The sequence below is a fragment of the Phocoena sinus genome, chromosome 3 (assembly GCF_008692025.1).
Source record: "Phocoena sinus isolate mPhoSin1 chromosome 3, mPhoSin1.pri, whole genome shotgun sequence".
NCBI classification, from domain to species: Eukaryota; Metazoa; Chordata; class Mammalia; order Artiodactyla; family Phocoenidae; genus Phocoena; species Phocoena sinus.
This window is the reverse complement of record NC_045765.1, coordinates 154060215-154078058: the sequence shown is the minus strand read 5'-3', so window position 1 is coordinate 154078058 and position 17844 is coordinate 154060215. Positions and strand designations below refer to the sequence as shown.

The 17844-nt window shown below is 34.5% G+C and overlaps 1 pseudogene; it reads left to right on the top strand.

The window, feature by feature from the left end:
* The first annotated feature begins 270 nt into the window (after positions 1-270).
* The window catches only part of LOC116751131, a 32263-nt pseudogene continuing 14689 nt past the window's right edge, over positions 271-17844 (top strand).

The window sequence follows — 17844 nt, the reverse complement described above, 5'->3', positions numbered from 1 at the left end:
GACCTATCAGTGGTAACAGTGGTTAGCAGACATTTGGTTCTGTCCAAAATGTCCATAAGACATTTGGCCCTATTTGATCATATCCATTAGCATTTGGTGTGGACCAAATATGCTCATGGACATTTTGAACAGAACCTAATAAATGTCCTGCAAGGGTAACAGTTTCCCAATGTTTCTCGCTTTGGGTACTTTTCCATCTCTTGTGGATGCTCTTAACTCTGTCAGTACCTTTTGTTATGGTTAATTTTGTGTATCAACCAGACTGGGATAATGGATGCCCAGGCAGCTGGTAAAACATCATTTCTGCACGTATTGGTGAGGGTGTCTCAGGAAGAGATCAGCATTTGAAGCAGTAGATTGTATACAGAAGATCTGCCCTCACCCACACAGGCACCATCCAGTCCATTAAGGAACTGAATAGAGCAAAAAGGAGGAGAAAGGGCAAATTCTCTCTCTCTCTGTCTCTGTCTCTCTCTCTCTCTGTCTCTCTGCTTGAGCCGAGACATCCATCTTCCCCTTCCCTCAGATACTGGTGCTCTTAGTTCTCAGGTTCTTAAACTGAGAATAGGTCTACACCATTGCCCGCCACCCTTCTCAGACCTTCAGACTGGGACTGAATTACATCGCAGGCTTTCCTGGTTTGTTTCTCAGTCTTGTAGACTCCAGATCATTGGACTCTTGGCCTCCATAACTGTGTGAACCAATTCCTACAATAAATCTTCTCATATATTATCTATCTATCTATCTATCTATGTATCTATCTATCTCCTATTGCTTCTGTTTCTCAGGAGAACCTGACTAATCCACCTCTAAAACACTCTCTCCGTTAAACTCTCTTCAGGCACCCTGTGGTGGCAGCATGTTCTCTGGTCTCTGCCAACACTTTAAAGGATAAAATCAGCCAAGACACTATAGACTCTGCTATATTTATTACCTTTTATAATCAAAATGTAGAAAACTGTATATAAAATATTATTATATATGTTTGATTATATCTAAATTTTGAAAACCCTGAAGACTAAATGAAGATAGTGGTTATCTATAAAGTGAAGTGGACAGTGGAATAAGTGGGAACATAAGTAGATGAACAATTTTAATGCATACATTGCATTATGATTTGATGCTTAAAATATATAAAAAGAGTATGTATTCAAAGGAAAGCAAATAAGATTAATTACAGTTGTTTTAATACTAAAGGTGAATTTTTTTGTCCAAAAGAATAAGACTAATATTATTTACTAAATTTATCTATAGTTATTAAGATCATGTATCTTCCTTTTTATACCCTAGAATGTGGGTGATCAAGACCTCTCACTTTTTCACTTTATCACTAGACAATTTTTAATATAATCCTAGGACAAAAAGGAGACCAAAATGGGAGAAGTTCAGTGCAACAATATATGGAAAGAGAGAAGGCTTTGACTTGTTTCTTTTTTTTAAACTTCATTTCAACTCTATTTTCATTTCAGAATGAATGCACGATTTTTCAGGGCTCAAGGAAACATCTGGAAAAACACCCAAAAGAACACTAAACTGATCCTCTAGGCTCTATGGGAGACAGTGATCTAAGGAAAATATTTGGTCGTGCTCAGGGTAAGAGCACCGGGAGGAATCTGAAGCCTGCTCAGGCTACATATATGTGCTGCAGGCAAGGCCGGTGATGTTCACTGGAACTCACAATCTAGCCACCTGTGCTTAGGAGATACAACTACTATGAATGTGGTCAATTTAGGAAATGTATCCAGCCGTAGGCACCCTAACATCAGCTGATAAATATTTGATTTATAAAGCAATTTTCTGAGAATTTACTTTTTTTGTAGCAGGTAGAGAAAAGTGTTCATTTGTAACAACTCTTTACCTCTATTCATTAGTAATCTTTAAAAACTTTTATATAAAGAACAATACTTTTTTATTTTATTTAGAACTCTTAACAGCGCAAATAGGGATGTTCTATTATTTCATCCTCAATAAAGAAATCTCTTAATTTTATAAAAACAAATGTATAATCTCCCATGATTTTTTAAAAAATTTAATGCAAGCAAGGTATGTATATACTTACAGGGAGTAAGTTGACTTTTAAGAATCTGCTTCCTCCTTTCAATACTTTTCTAATTGTATTTCTATCATGTAAATCTGTTCTGTCATTTGTATCTCTTGATTCCAAGAGTCCCAGTGAGGATATGTATTTTTCCCTAGGGAGTATCCCAGGGGAGGAGTGTGTGGAATGTATTGGTGGATCCACAGGACTAATGGCTAGGGCTATCGATGAATCATGCGAAGACTTAAGTGGCAGATTTTCATGGCCACCACAAATTGATCTTACTGTGTTTCTTGAGTTAATATCGCCTTCCCAAATGATATAGCCTTATTATAGGTTTTAGTGTGCTGCATAAGGTAGTGCCTTACAATGTTTTATTTCACCCAAGGTTATGAAAGCCTGTCACTGAAGAGAGCTTATTAAAGTAGCAGGCATGCCAACTACAGAATCTATGCTTATTCATCTGTCATAAAGCATATCTACAGTCTATGAATCCTTGCACAGTTTCTAAATCATTTTCAAACTGGAACAAAAAAATAAGCATGGAAAATTCCGTTACCATTTTGTTTATCTCCCTTTCTTTTCTCTGCAATCTTAAATATTTTGGATTAAAAATTTAATACATTCAGATTATTAACATGTTACTATGTTTATTACAGTGACTCTGATCTTGAAACTTAAGTTCAGTTGGCCCTTGAACACCAGGGGTTTGAACTGCATGGATCCACTTATACACAGATTATTTTCAACAAATATACAGTCAGCCCTCTGTATCCCTGGGTTCCACATTGTAGAAGGCCACCTGTGGCCCTGTAATAACAGTATATTACACTGCAATTATTTTCTTTGTCTATAGCACAGTTAAAAGGTATAAATAATCATTAAAAAATATTAAACAGGGGCTTCCCTGGTGGCGCAGTGGTTGAGAGTCCGCCTGCCGATGCAGGGGACACGGGTTCGTGCCCCGGTCCGGGAAGATCCCACATGCCGCGGAGCAGCTGGGCCCGTGAGCCATGGCCGCTGAGCCTGCGCGTCCGGAGCCTGTGCTTCGCAACGGGAGAGGCCACAGCAGTGGGGGGCCCGCTTACCGCAAAAAATAAATAAAAATATTAACCAAAATATTTGTATTAAAAACAATGTTGGCAATGTGAGAAGTTTGAAAATTAAGTATTGGGAAAATTATCCCATATATGGCTGAACATTATTGCTTACTTGTTCTACATAATTAAAACTAGAATAACATACTGTACAGTCAGCAAGTAATCAAACCAGACTATGTATATTTAGCTGTCAGCTCTAGAAATTTCCAATTTAGTGACCATGAGTAAGATACCCTTCTGTGCTTTAACTTCCTCATTTTTAAAATTGGTAGAGTAATATAAACCACCTCCGAGGTACTTGGGAAGACCATTTAACATGTACAACACGCTATAAAGTGACCTACTATTACCGAACTCAGGTTTGGTTGCTAGTTGCTCAAGGATCCAATACTGAGAGACAAGTGTTGTGTAAAAAGAAAGACAGCTTTATTCGGGAAGCCGGCAACCTGGGGGAGGAAGTGGACTCATGTCCCAAGGAACCAATTCCCAACTCCCCAGGTTTTTTTTTTTTTTTTTTTTTGTACGTGGTAGAGGCAGGTAGAGGACATGGCGGCAGGGAGGTCTGTCCCAGGAAGGCTCCAATAACGTCCTGCTCAGTTACACTACTACGGTTTTAATTTTTTTAGTTAGAAAAAGAAATGTTACTTTAAAATTTGATATGAAGTAATGTTTTAGGATCACATAGCATATGTAGATGATTAACTTTATGGAATAAGAATTTATAGTATATTCATTTTGCCAATTGTGGATCATTAGAATGGTACGCCATCTATTGTTCCAGAAAACCTTATTGCGTGAATGATATTTAAAAATAAGTAGAGACTTATTGTGGTAATCATTTTGCAATACATACAAATATTGAATCATTATGTTGTACACATGAAACTAGTATGTCATATGTCAATCATATCTCAATAAAAATTGAAAAATAAAAATAAGTATAATCAATGTATCTAGTATTTTTATTAAACTTATAAAATTTTGATAATACTATGAATCTGAGAATAGCTTGCAAGTGGAATATATTTTAAGCCATATCAGTAGTTCAGGGAGTATACTCCCCTAGATTATGTTGGAATTATTATTCTATTCTAGGCTTTGTTTATGCTGTAGGAGAAAAATTGCCAACATTTAAAGGTTCAGAACAGAGAATAGTATATCAGTTTGGCCCACTTGTATATATTTCTTCCCATCAGGCTACAAACTACTACTAAAATACAGAAATGGACGAAGAAACATAGTATTATATGGACGTAATACATTCCTTATCACCCTCAATACAGTGGTCTCATGGAAAGTTTTAGTAAGCAATAAAACATGTTGTTTAATTCAGAAGGGGAAAACGTCTTGAAAGTTACAATGCAGATGTGATTTCCAATTGAATGTGGGAGGAGAGAAGGTGGAGATACTATTGAAAAGCTTTCAAGGATTGGGGTGTAGAAATAAGTTATGGGAATGATGTAATTATGCAGCTTTATTATCTTTATTATTTCTCAGAACTTTTTATTTTACTTTGACTGACTTGATTGTCTAAAGATAGCAGCTACACTGGGCCAGTTGGATATGTCACTGAAAAAGACAGGAACCTATAACACTGAATTTGGCTTGTGCATTCCTGAATAAAACCTTCAGTGGATCATAACATCCTCCTGTGTAGTTAAAATAGGGTTAGCTGTGACCACATTAGCAAGTAGAAGGCAGTTGTGTAGTTCTTTACCAGTCAGATGACATGGCATCTTCCAGGGGAGGAGGCAAAGGAGAAACCATATCAGTGTTATCACTGCTTGCTTTATGGCTAAGCTGTACTGCCAAATGAGGCTAATCTACCAGGGTAGGTTCAATGAGATGACAGATAGATACTGATGGAGACGGTGGCAAATGAGAAGACTCATAAGACCTCCTCAGAGAAAGAACAATACTACTACCAACTTTTTTTCAGGTTTCTTGCTGACAAAGCTGATGCTAAAAGCAGCTATCTATAGTCATTTTTCCAGAAAAGAAATATTGGGTCACTGCTTACTTCAAGTGTCTGCCTAAAGACTCGACCTGTATAGTCTGGATTTAAGATGTGTAGCACTTCCTAACTGGCCATTGCCTTCTTGGAGCTAACATTTGGTTCATGACATTAGAATTCTATTTTCTGTTCTTTTTCAAAAACTTAAGAAATATTACCTTTGTATCACACAGGATAAAGACTGTTGGATAGCTCAGCATCTGCACACTGTGTCACTGAATTAAATGACACATTGTTAGGCCAGATGTCTGGATATGATGAGAAGCAGATTTTGCCACCTACTTAGTTTGTCATGTCTTTACTTTTTCACCTCTACCAAATCCGAATGTGGATGAAATGCCTTTAAGAAGAGAGATAATGGGACCTGGATAGCCTTGAAGACAGTGACAGTGATGATAAAGTGGCCAAATATCACTGGTAATTATCCTCTGGTGTTTCATATGGGCCACTAGTGGGGAGTCCTATAGAGCACCCAGACAGCTGTCTTTATCAGAGAATGTGCTGTTCCTAGGTGAAAGTCCAAATAGTGGCACTAGAGGGAGCTCTTTTCCAAGAGTTCGCAGTGATCTTCACGTCAGTGGACAGGGTTTGCTTCCAAGCTGAAAAGGATACTCATCAGCAACACTGGAGGAGGCCTTTACTCTCACCCAGGAAGGAATATTAAAGATTTCTATTACTGTGGAATCTTTGAAATCATTCAGGAGTCCTAGAGGACAAGTTGGCATTGGGGGAGGCACTTCATTTATAAGAACTCTATGGTAGGCCTAAGCTATGGGAAAAAAAAAAAAAAACTTGTTGGATAGTGTGGCTTTAATTGAAATATTTGAGATATTGTGTCCCATGCATATTTTGAGAGACTAATTTGAAAAACCCATCTCAAGAGATAAACAATGAACTTGTTCAGCTGAAAGCACAGTGCAATTGCCCTTTTAAAACATATTAGTAATAATAATAAATTTAAATGGATTAAGGGTTCCATGGCACTTTCTTGTCAAAACTTAGCCAGTAAAATATACAGAAGGCTTTTTGGTTTTGCTTTCTCTACTAGAAATCCATCATGTATTTTAGGGAAAAATAGAATGGAAACTTACTGAATATTCATGAGGTTTATGGTATCAAACTGTGATGCTACAGCAAAGCAAAAATATTTAAACAATTGTTAAATTGTATCAGATCCAATAAAAATGATTTCTGTATATTCCAGTAGAGGTTCTTACATATATAATGCTATCAATATTTATTGAGCTTAATTAACTATGTGGATATATCAATACATGACTGCCTGATAACTTTAGGATACTTGACATACGTAGGATTTTGAGTCTTCTTCTGGTTTTAGCAGGAGCCATACTGAAGCCTACCTGATTTTAAGTAAAACAATTCATCAAGGTGTTTATACATTATTGATGAAATTAATCCACTGTAACTCACAATGCTTATGTCTTTCTTACTATCTTTTTGAACACTACTCTTCTGAGCATCTGTAATTCCCTGGGTAGTTTTCCTGACTCCCCTAATGCTGTGCCTGATAGAGACTTTTTACTCTACCTACAAAGCTCTGCACCCTAATTCTCCCCATTTACCCACCTAAGTAAGCAATTTACGTGATTCTTCTCAATTGAACTGTCAAAGTGCCTTGCTTTAGTTTTATCTTTCATGACACTTGCTATATCTTGTCTTACATTTTTATTTTTATTTATACTGAACCAGAAAAGATACCGTATTTTATCATAATTGTCTCATTTCAGTGGTTAGCACAGTGCCTTATGCATATCAATTTTTCAGCAATTATGTTTTATTTATGAGCTATAATCCCATCTACTTTGAGAATAAGATTGTTATTTTTACTATAATAATGATGCTTTTAATGATATTATTGCAAAAATGATTTAGGGAGGAATCAACAGTCTATTTCATCATTACTTTCCAGAGGTTAAACAAAAGCTCTGGTTTAAACCTGAGCAGGCTTAATACAATTCTAAAAACAACAAAACAAAACAAAAACCTGTAGAAAAACACACACACAAAAAAATTGATGAGTTGAACAAACTCATCAATTTAAATAACTTCTCCTTTTTCATTTTATTTTTATATTCTAATGTGTTTAATAAATATCTGTTTCTATATTCTGCTCAAGTTATGAACACAGTGTTCAATTCTATAGTCAATACTACTAGAGCCCTCTGCCGTGTGCTAGAAATATAACAGTAGAATATGGTTGCTTCAGATACACTGGAAATAGTGCAGTGAGTAATGTCCTTATAGCTACTCCCTTCATGTTTCAAAACTACATCATTGGGCTTCCCTGGTGGCGCAGTGGTTGAGAGTCCGCCTGCCGATGCAGGGGACTCGGGTTCATGCCCCGGTCTGGGAGGATCCCACGTGCCGCGGAGCGGCTGGGCCCGTGAGCCATGGCCGCTGAGCCTGCGCGTCCGGAGCCTGTGCTCCACAACGGGAGAGGCCACAACAGTGAGAGGCCTGTGTACCGCAAAAAAAAAAAAAAAAAAAAACCTACATCATTTAGGTTACCTAGGCTATATTACTATAACATGAATGGTAGTTTTAAAAATTAATACACTGTAGTAAGTAACTAGATTTTTTCTCTCTGTGACTGCTAGTTGTAAAACAATGATTTGTATATTCAAAAGTAGAAAGAAATCAAGAGCCAATCCCCTCTTCTCAGATTTCTTGTTAGTTTATTCCTATAAGAAATATTTTCTTATCCTGACAACTAGGGTCTTTCTTCATTTACTAGGGCTTTCAACTAACTGGCTGTTTTGCTCTTTTTTGATTATAGTGCCCAATCCATTAAATAATAGATCCTTCTTCCTTTCCTCCTTTCCTTCCCTTCCTTCCTTCCTTTCATTCTTTCTTCATAGAGCCAGACTTGTAAAATTCCAATTTTCTTTGCATTTCAGGAGTGACACACTATTTCACATACCATTCTTATTGCATTAGACAGGAACTTTAAAAATCTTGGGCACAGTTTCTCTGTGACTCACAGATCAAAATTTTTTTAAGCAGAATACATTCTCTCTGTTGGGGTTACACCTCTTATTTGAGAAATAATAGTATTCTCACCTTGATTGAGGGAAAATAAATGGTGTTCATATGACATTAAAAAACTTATGTTCAAATATTCTGTGAGATCAGGGGCTGGGTTTGGATTTTTCACATCTGTATTTTCAGTGTAATATACAGTTTTCAAGAGTAATTTATCAATTTATCAATTGTGTGAACAATCGGTAGTATTTGGATGGAACCCACAAGCACTCTCACTGTTCATTAGTTCTCTAGCATGTTTACACAGTGAAAAAATGCACACAGAAATCATTATAAGCTGAAGTTAATTTAAGAAGTTTTATTTATGCATAAAATAAAATCCATAGCATTTTGAAAACGTTATTGCTTCAAGCTTAATAGAGAATGTATTTCCACAAAGTGTAAACAGTCAGTAAATTATTATAAGAAAAAACTGACTAGAGCTTAATCTCATATAACAAGGGAACATTTTTGTGAATTAATTATACAGATTATAGTATTTTTAATTTCTAAAAAAAGAAGACTTTATTTCAAAGTATAGTGTTGTGCTAGTATGAACGTGTGTAGAATAAGATAAAGTTCTAATAATTTTTAAATTAATTTTATCTAAGGATATGTTAATATTGATAGAGCAATAATTATATGAGAAATTGACCAGGTTATTTTTTGTTCTGGCAATGTGAGAGACCACATCAATAATATCTTTAAAAATAATAAAAAATGTAAAGCTATGAAAGTTGAGAAATTTTTGACTCCTTGTAAAAGCAGCAAATTGCAATTAAATACTCACTCTGAAACTATACTTCTAATGACATGTTAGATTAGAAAAACTAAAACAAAAACTCTACTATCACAGAGGTAAAATATGACAATCATGTGTTATCTTTTCTTCCCTCAGCTGTGGATCTCCAGATCATTTAAAAACACTGGGCTTCATGGTGTTTTGGGGTTTGAATTTACATGGTTCACATTGTGTGAGAATAAATGCTACCAGACCCCCTGCCAGAAACTAATTTTTTAAATATAAAATTATTGCTTGACTAATGATTCTCCAAAAGCTCATATTAGAAAAGATTTTCACACAAAAGTAAGCCCACCAAATGTGAGCAAAAACTCAAATGTGTCATTAAAACCCTATGAAAACATAATCCCCCATGTCAGAGAATTGCATTGAATGCAGCACAGAGAGGTGAAACACCAGAATATGAAAGACTTCAGGAGCCTGGAGATTAGGATGTGAAGTCCAAGCTATATGTCTAATAGGAATCACAGAAGAAGAATTAAGGAAGACTTAGTATTTTTAAAACAGCCACAGAAATAAAAACTATAACGCACACAAGACAATAGAGAATTTACTCTTCACCAATTCTTCTGGAAAAAATAATAATTTTAAGATATTCTCCATGAGGATGGAACTAAAATTGATTAAAAAAACAAAATGCAAAAAGCTGTGGTGAAGAAGTAAATTTCTCTACGTGTGTGTGATGTGCACATTATTTTTCTGATCTGAAGAAATAAAAGGTTATAAACCTATAATTTAGATCAATATAACTTATAAGTTGGAGGGATGTGGAGATAAGAATGAAAGTGTATTTTGGAGAAATATAATCTATAATTCCAAACCAACACAGCAAAAGAACACAGAATCAAGAAAAAATAATTGATCTAATCGATGAGGGGGAAAAGCACAACATATAAGCATAACTAAATTAGGTAATAAAAAAATATCCAAACATTCAATAATCAAAAAATATGAACAAGTTAAATGTACCTTAGGAGACTATTTTTTCAGTCAGATAAATAGGTAGAGTAAGTATTCACTGCATATTTGATAAATTGCATAAATAATTTTCTAACAATGAAAAGATAACCTTTCTGACATTTCTATTATCCACCTCGCCATCTCCATCCTTAAGAACTTCAACAATAATTTGTCATGGTCTTTTCAATGTGATTTTTTTTTTAAAAGGAGGAATTTTTATTTATTTATTTTTATGATATTTTTTAACTTTTTATTTAGATTGTTAATCAACATTGTTGATTAACAATGTTTTAGTAGTTTCAGGTATGCAACAAAGTGATTCCGTTACACATATATATGTTTTTAAAGACATCTTATTAACAGCACTGATGAAGATAAAGCAATAGTTTTTGCATCAATGTTAACTTAAGAATACAAATAAGTGTTATTTATCTAGCATTCTTGAACATTTGTATAAGTAAATGTACTGTGTGCATATGGCATGATACTGAATTTTTCAAAGAGCTTGGCTGACCTCTATTTGAAAGATTTGCTAAGAAGATAATATCTTGATAAATTGGAAGGATATAAAAAATATATCTCAATTATTTTTTAAAAATATAAAAAATAAAAGGGATATAGAGTACATGAATTAAAAATCAGTAGTGACCCAATTTATAATGATAAATAAGAGGCAAGGTCCATAGTCTAAGTGTAATTTTCTAAAAGATTCTGAAGTAATCGACGCAAAAAAATATTTTTGTTTAAATGTAGGAAGAGGCACTGTTACATATTATTTGAGATGGTAATATCTGTTTCAAATTCTGCTTCCACTGACTATTAACTTCATTACATTTAGCAAGTGATTTAACTTTTATGTGTATTAGGTACTTCTGTAAAATTTGGGGAAAATGCCAAATATATAGAGCTATTGCGTGAGTTTAATTGGATAGGTCATGTGAAATAAAAGAACAGTGCCTGGAAAATAGAAAGCACTCACTAAATAAATCCAGGTATGATTGAAATCTGTAGCAGAGAAGATTATATTTCTTTAGATTATGTCTGTGAATAGGAAGCATGATACAGCTTCCTCCCTCAAGAAGATGGTTAGGAATTTTGAAAAATTCCTCTGATACCAAGTTGATTCATCTGTCATACTTGACACGGAAGGGAAAATGTATACAATATGAAATTTAAAAGTCAGAGCCCAAAGATGTAGATAGAAAATACATAGTAAGAAAAAAATGTTTAAAAATGTTCTTACTTGCAGCTCTTCAATAAGCAGGTTCCCTGTTGTTCAGTTTAGGTATTTAGGGTGTGGGAAAGTAGGCATGAGGACAGACAAAAATCAGGACCTGGACAGAGTTCCCCAGGACTGGTAGTGCAATATAGGTATATGGTAACTTGAATTGGGAACTAGTAGATATTTATACTTAACAATTTTTTTCTAGACTTGTCAATGAGACTCCAGTAGGCAGTACAATACAGGAGTGAACTATGGCAGTAAAGGGAAGAAAGACCATGTGTGGCCATCAATAATTAAAATCAGTTAAGGAGCCCATTAGATTAGACCCTGAAGAAAATTCACAGCATTTGAAAATAATATTGTTAATATACTATCTGTTTACAAAACCAAGCTAATTTGTTGCTGAGTGGCTTAACTGATGTGTTTAAGCTAATTATTTTCCCTGTAATGAAGAACTTGTCAATAGATGCAGTTCCTTCCTTGGTATCGGGTTTAGCATGTAGCCAGTTGGACTCTTGCAAGGAATATCACTATGATATGCTCAGAATGAGGTGAATGTGAATGCCCCAAATTCCATCATTTATCAGAGTGAAATATAATGTGGAATTTAGCTAGAATCAGCAGAGTGCCCTGAATATAACCAGACAGCTAATAGACATAGAAACATGAGGAATTTCAAGATATGTGACTACTACAGTAATTACTTTTTATTTTCAAATGTCTCAAACTTTCTGTGGAAATCTGTTGCCTTTAAAAGCTTAGAATTTACCCTGAGCATTGTAATATAGTTTGAAATCAGAAAATGTGATACCTCCAAGCTTTGTTTGTCTTTCTCAAGTTTGCTTTGGCTATTGGGGTGTCTTTTGTGGTTCCATTAAACTCTAAGAGTTTTCATTGTTTTTTTTTTTTTTTTTCCTTGTATTTCTGTGAAAAATGCCATTGCAGTTTTGGTAGGGATTGTGTGGAATATGTAGATTTCCTTGGGTCATATGGACATTTTAATAATATTAATTCTTCAAATTCTTGAACATACTAGACCAACAATAAATCCACACTTATACAGTCAATTAATCTTTGACAAGGGTATCAGGAACACACAATGAGGAAAGGACCCTCTTCAGTAAATGGTGTTGGGAAAACTGAATATCCACATGTGAAAGAATGAAACTAGACCCTTATCTTACACCACCTAGAAAAATTAACTTGAAATGGATTAAAATTTTTAACCTGAAACCATACAATTCCCAGAAGAAAGCATAAGGAGAAAGCACCTTGGTATTGGTGCTGCAGTGATTTCTTTAGGATATGAATTGAATATTATTTAGCCACGAGAAAGAAGGAAATCTTGCCTATTGCAACAGTGTAGGTAAACCTGGAGGACATTATGATAAGTTAAATAGACAAGGCAGAGAAAGACAAATTCTGTATCATCTCACTCTTATGTGTAATCTAAAAAGAAGTTTAACTCATAGAAACAGAGTGATTGCTAGGAACTGGGGAGTCAGGGAAATGAAGAGATGTTGGTCACAGGGTACAAACTTTCAGTTATAAAATAAATAAGTTCTGGGGGTCTAATGCACAGCATGGTGACTCTAGTTAATAATGCTGTATTTATATACTCGAAATTTGACAATAGAGTAGATTTTAAGCATTCTCACCACGCAAACACAACAGGTAACTCCTTGAGGTGATGAACGTGTTAATTAACTTGATTGTGCTTATCATTTCACAATGTATACATATATCAAAACATCACGTTGTACACTTTAAATATGTACAATTGTATTTGTCAATTGTATCTCAATAAAGTTGGGGGAAGAAAATAATTTACCCTGAGATTCTACCTTACGTAGAATCTACCTACCTAAGGTAGAGAGTAATTGGTCAATGACAAGGATACACTAGCTGCTCCAGTGCCCACACCACAGGCTGGCAGAATATATGTCACAGTGGCTCATGGTTTTAACACTGATCCAAAGAGATTCTGAAATTCCAGCACAACTGGGGACTCCTAAGTATCTATCAAAGGAGGGAAGATTTGATAGCTAAGTCATTGAAAGTAAATTGGAAATTTGGTTTAATTGATTTTCTAGCAAATAGAAGTTAACTTTTTGTCTTCTTCTTTGATCTCAGCTGAGTGCAGGACAAGAGGACCTATGGATAAACTGAAACATAAGAAAACTAAACATCACTGTATCCTCTCTATTTCTCCTATATTCACAACTTCTGTCTGTCTCTTTCATTTGGTGGTCCTCGGGATTTTCTCAGTCTCCCTTTCTCATCTCAATTGATACACAGCTCTTGCATTTCATCCAATTTTTCTTGGCTTCTACTACCTTTGTACACAGTTCTATGAGTCTCATTCCCAATTATACTCATAAGTTCCAAATCCATATGTCTGATGGGTTATGAAAACATCTACTTGAAAATCCATTAAGAAATATTAAATTATCATCTATATCATTAAATAATCTCTCATCATCTTACCACCTTTCTCCTAAACCTGCTTTTCTGCTGATCTCTCTTATGTTATTTGCGTTTAAATACTAGCGCTATACTTGACTTTCACTCCTCCATTCCTCTTTCTAGTCAGTCACAAACTCATGTTGATTCTGCCCCTTATATGATGATCAAACTGTCCATTTCTCTCCTACTCAGTGCTATAGCTGTAAAACACACCATTATAATTCTCACCTTGCTTATTGTAGTTACTAGTATTGTTTATCTATCTTTAGATTTGTATTGAAATATTCTGTTTCTAAAACCCAAATGTGATAAATGTTTAACATATCTTTCCTAACTACTTCACGCTGAAGCTGGGACATAGTTGCCCTTACTCTCTTATCTATACTTTGCGTTATCTTTTATGCCATATAAACTTCCCTAGACTGTCCTATATGAGACGGCAAGAATATCCACTCTATAAACCTTTGTATTCCCATGTTTTAGTAAATGCTGATCGCGTAGAGAGCTCCAATAATTTTATTGAATGAATAATAAACTTGGGTAGATTTTAGGACAATAAGAGGGTTCACAGTCTCTTCTTTCATCATCAAAAATAAGATAAATGTCTATTATCTGGGTTGCAAGTACTTATGTTCTTAGGGAAGAGTTTGTACTCCTAAGATTATAAAATGCGTAACTAATACCAGTGTAGAAAAAGCCCTCTATTCTCCATTGCATTAAAAAATAAATAAAAACTATAACAGTGGAGTACTGATAGTTTGTTCTATTGTGGTTTGTGTGTATGTGTGGTGGGTGGGATTCTTGACTCTGATCCTTCATTCCTCCCTGTATCCATAGCCTTGTCATAGCCTCATTGTGGGCAGAGTCCCTTGGCATTGGGTTTGGCCCAATGTCTTGCTAAGGACAATGGTAAGTACAAGTAGTTGAATTTTTAATGCACTAAATCCAAGCTGAGGTCTGAAAAAGTCTTATGCGTTTTCACTAGCTTGGTTGCACTTTTGACATCACCATGAGAGGATCATGGACCCAGGAAGAGGAAAGCCATGGGCAGCAGAACCACCACAACTGAACTGCCCCAGCCAAGACCTGCCTTAAGCAGCAAACCCCCAGTGACAAGCAGATGCATTAGAAAAAATAAATGAGTGTTGTTACAAGCCAGGGGTGTTGGGTGGTTTTATATAACAGTAGTTAACTGATGCAGTTTTATTAAACTTCATTAAAAGTACAGGCAAATCTGTAGTACAACTGAAACATCCATTGTTAATCAACCCCTGAGACTGATCACTTACCTCATTAATAAACTTAGTTTATATTCAGTTTCATACTAATTTCCCCAAAGCTGATAGGTGAACCTGTATGGAGGAAATCAGGGAGATAAAACTTTTAGATACTGTTATATATATGAGCTATGTAGGGAACAAAACAAACAACACTTCATGCCATAAAGAATAAAAGGTAAATCAGCTGAAATTATTTAAATTGATGTAGAACACTATGCTTCCCTGCACATAATTATAGATAATTTTTCTACTTGACCTTTGAAATATGCATGTACTTCTCAATCCTCCCTGGAAAAATAACGCTATTGGCAACTAATTATTAGAGTGAGGCAGTAAATGATGTGATTTATAATATGTGCTACAATTTCTTTATATTTTCATTATAAATAAGCAAATTTTAGTAACTGATAAATTTATATTTAATTGTGCATTAACTCAGACTTTAAATAGGAAATGTCCGGTAATTAAGCTTTACAAATACTCATAATTATTTGGTGTAGGGGTGGAAGTATTGAATAGCTGTGCCAGGAGGTTCTAGATTTGAGTTTTTCATGATCAGTTAGAGCAGGCAGTATGCAACATGCAGATTCTAAAGTTAAAGGAAAATAAATGTGTAGATTTACTTTTATTCAAGTGCTATGGCATATTTGGTCTTTTTATTTTTTTTAGCCAGTAGCAGCTAATACTTTTCTGTACTATAAACATGAAATCTGTTTGATAACTGTTATCAAAACATCTGTTCTGTATATGCCATTTCTGAAATAGGCATTTTTATGTCTTCCCACTGGAATAATTGAATCCAAGTTTGGCTTCTGCATCATATATGGATTTCTAGTTCTATTTCAAGAGTTATTTTGCTCTTGGATGTTATCAGTTTTAAAATGTGTCCCCCGTGTGGAAGAGAGGAGATAAATCAGCTTTATATTTTGTGGTAAAGCAAACATTGTGCTTAAACACTTATGGGCTGCAGGCTACCCTGATAAAGAGACTGAAGACAGTTCCCGGAGAAGGACTTAGATTAAAATTGTAATCCGTCAACATTCCTAGAAGATGGAGGAATGGGGCCTTGGTCTTGTTGGGGGATATAGGAAGAATACCACAGAAGTCTGCAGTATTAATTCTTTTTTAGACAAGAAATCCACATTGTGGGTTTGAAATTACTTTATTTACAATTTGATAGAAGTCTGCTTAAAAATGATATAAAATGCCAAATAGGTTTAGTCAGTATATAAGCTAAACATAAGCAAAAACATTAACCATTGTACAGATAATTGGTTTGCATAGATGTTACCCATTTAATGGCATGTTTCATGTTCTGTATTTTATGAACTTTAAGACATTATATTTTTTTTGTATTGAAAAACTTCCCAAACCAAGACAAATTAAATGATTACTCATTATAGCCATTCTTGTTGACATTGCCTGAACATATGTAAAATAGCTTATGTCTATTTCTGTTTCCTCACCTCGACTGAAATATATGCATCAGTGATTCCACTTACATTAATTAAGTTGTCACCTAATTTTCATTCCATAGTATTACAACCAGTCTTAACACTTGGGTAAGGGTTGTCAAGATTTGAAGAAAATGTTTGAAACAGTACTGGAGAGCTTTTTTAAGAAATGATACATTATACCCACAACGTTAACAGAATGAAAAAAAATGATTATCTCAATAGATGCAGGAAAAAGTTTTGACAAAATTTAACATTTATTAATAATAAATTTTTTTTTAAACTCTTAACAAAATCGGTATAGAAGGAATGCACCTCAGCACAATAGTCCATATATGAAAAGCCCACAGCTAACATCATAATCAATGGGGAAAAACATGAAAGCTTTTCCTCTAAGATAGTACAAAGCAAGGTTGCCCACTGTTGCCACTTCTATTTGTATAGTACTGGAACTCTTAGCGAGATGAATTGGACAAGAAAAAGAAGGCATCCAATTCAGAAAAGAAGAAGTAAAATTACCTCTGTTTGCAGATATATGTAGAAAATCCTAGAGACACAACAAGATAACTGCTAGTACTAATAAATGAATTTAGTAATATTGCAGGATCAAAAGTAACTTACAAACACCAGTCATTTTTTATATGCAGACAATGAACTATCCAAAAAAGAATTTAAGAAAACAATCCCATTCAAAATAGCAAAATAATGAACAAAATAACTTAGGAATAAACCTAACCGTAAATGTTGTTCACTGAAAATTATAAAATATTAATAAAGAAAACTAAAGGAGACACAGATAAATTTAAAGACATTCCATGTTCATGGAAAAATGAATATTGTCAAAATGTCTATACTACCCAAAATGATCTACAGATTCAATGCAATCTGTATCAAAATACCTTTACAGAAATAAAGAAGACAATCCTAAAAATCATACGTAGCCACAAAAGACCCAAAGTAATCAAAGCAATGTTGAGCAGCAAGAGCAAAGTTGGAGGCATTATACTTCCTGACTTCAAAATAAATTACAAAGTTACAGCAAGCAAAACAGTATAGATTGGCTTAAAAACAGACATATAGGCCAATTGAACAGAATAGAGAACCCAGAAATAAATCCATAAATTTATGATCAATTCATCTTCAGAATTGTGTACCAAGAACATACAATGGGGAAAGATTACCTCTTCAATAAATTATGATGGAAAACTGGTTATCCACATGGATAAGACTGAAACTAAGCCCTTATCTCATACCATATACAAAAATCAACTCAAAATTGATTAAAGATGTAAACATGAAGCCTGAAACAGTAAAAGTACTGGAAGAAGATATGGCGAAAAAGCTTCTTGACATGAGTCTGGTCAATTATATGACTCTAAAAGCAATGGCAACAAAAGCAAAAAATGACAAGCAGGATTGCATCAAACTAAAAATCTTCTGCACAGCAAAGGAAAACAGTCAAA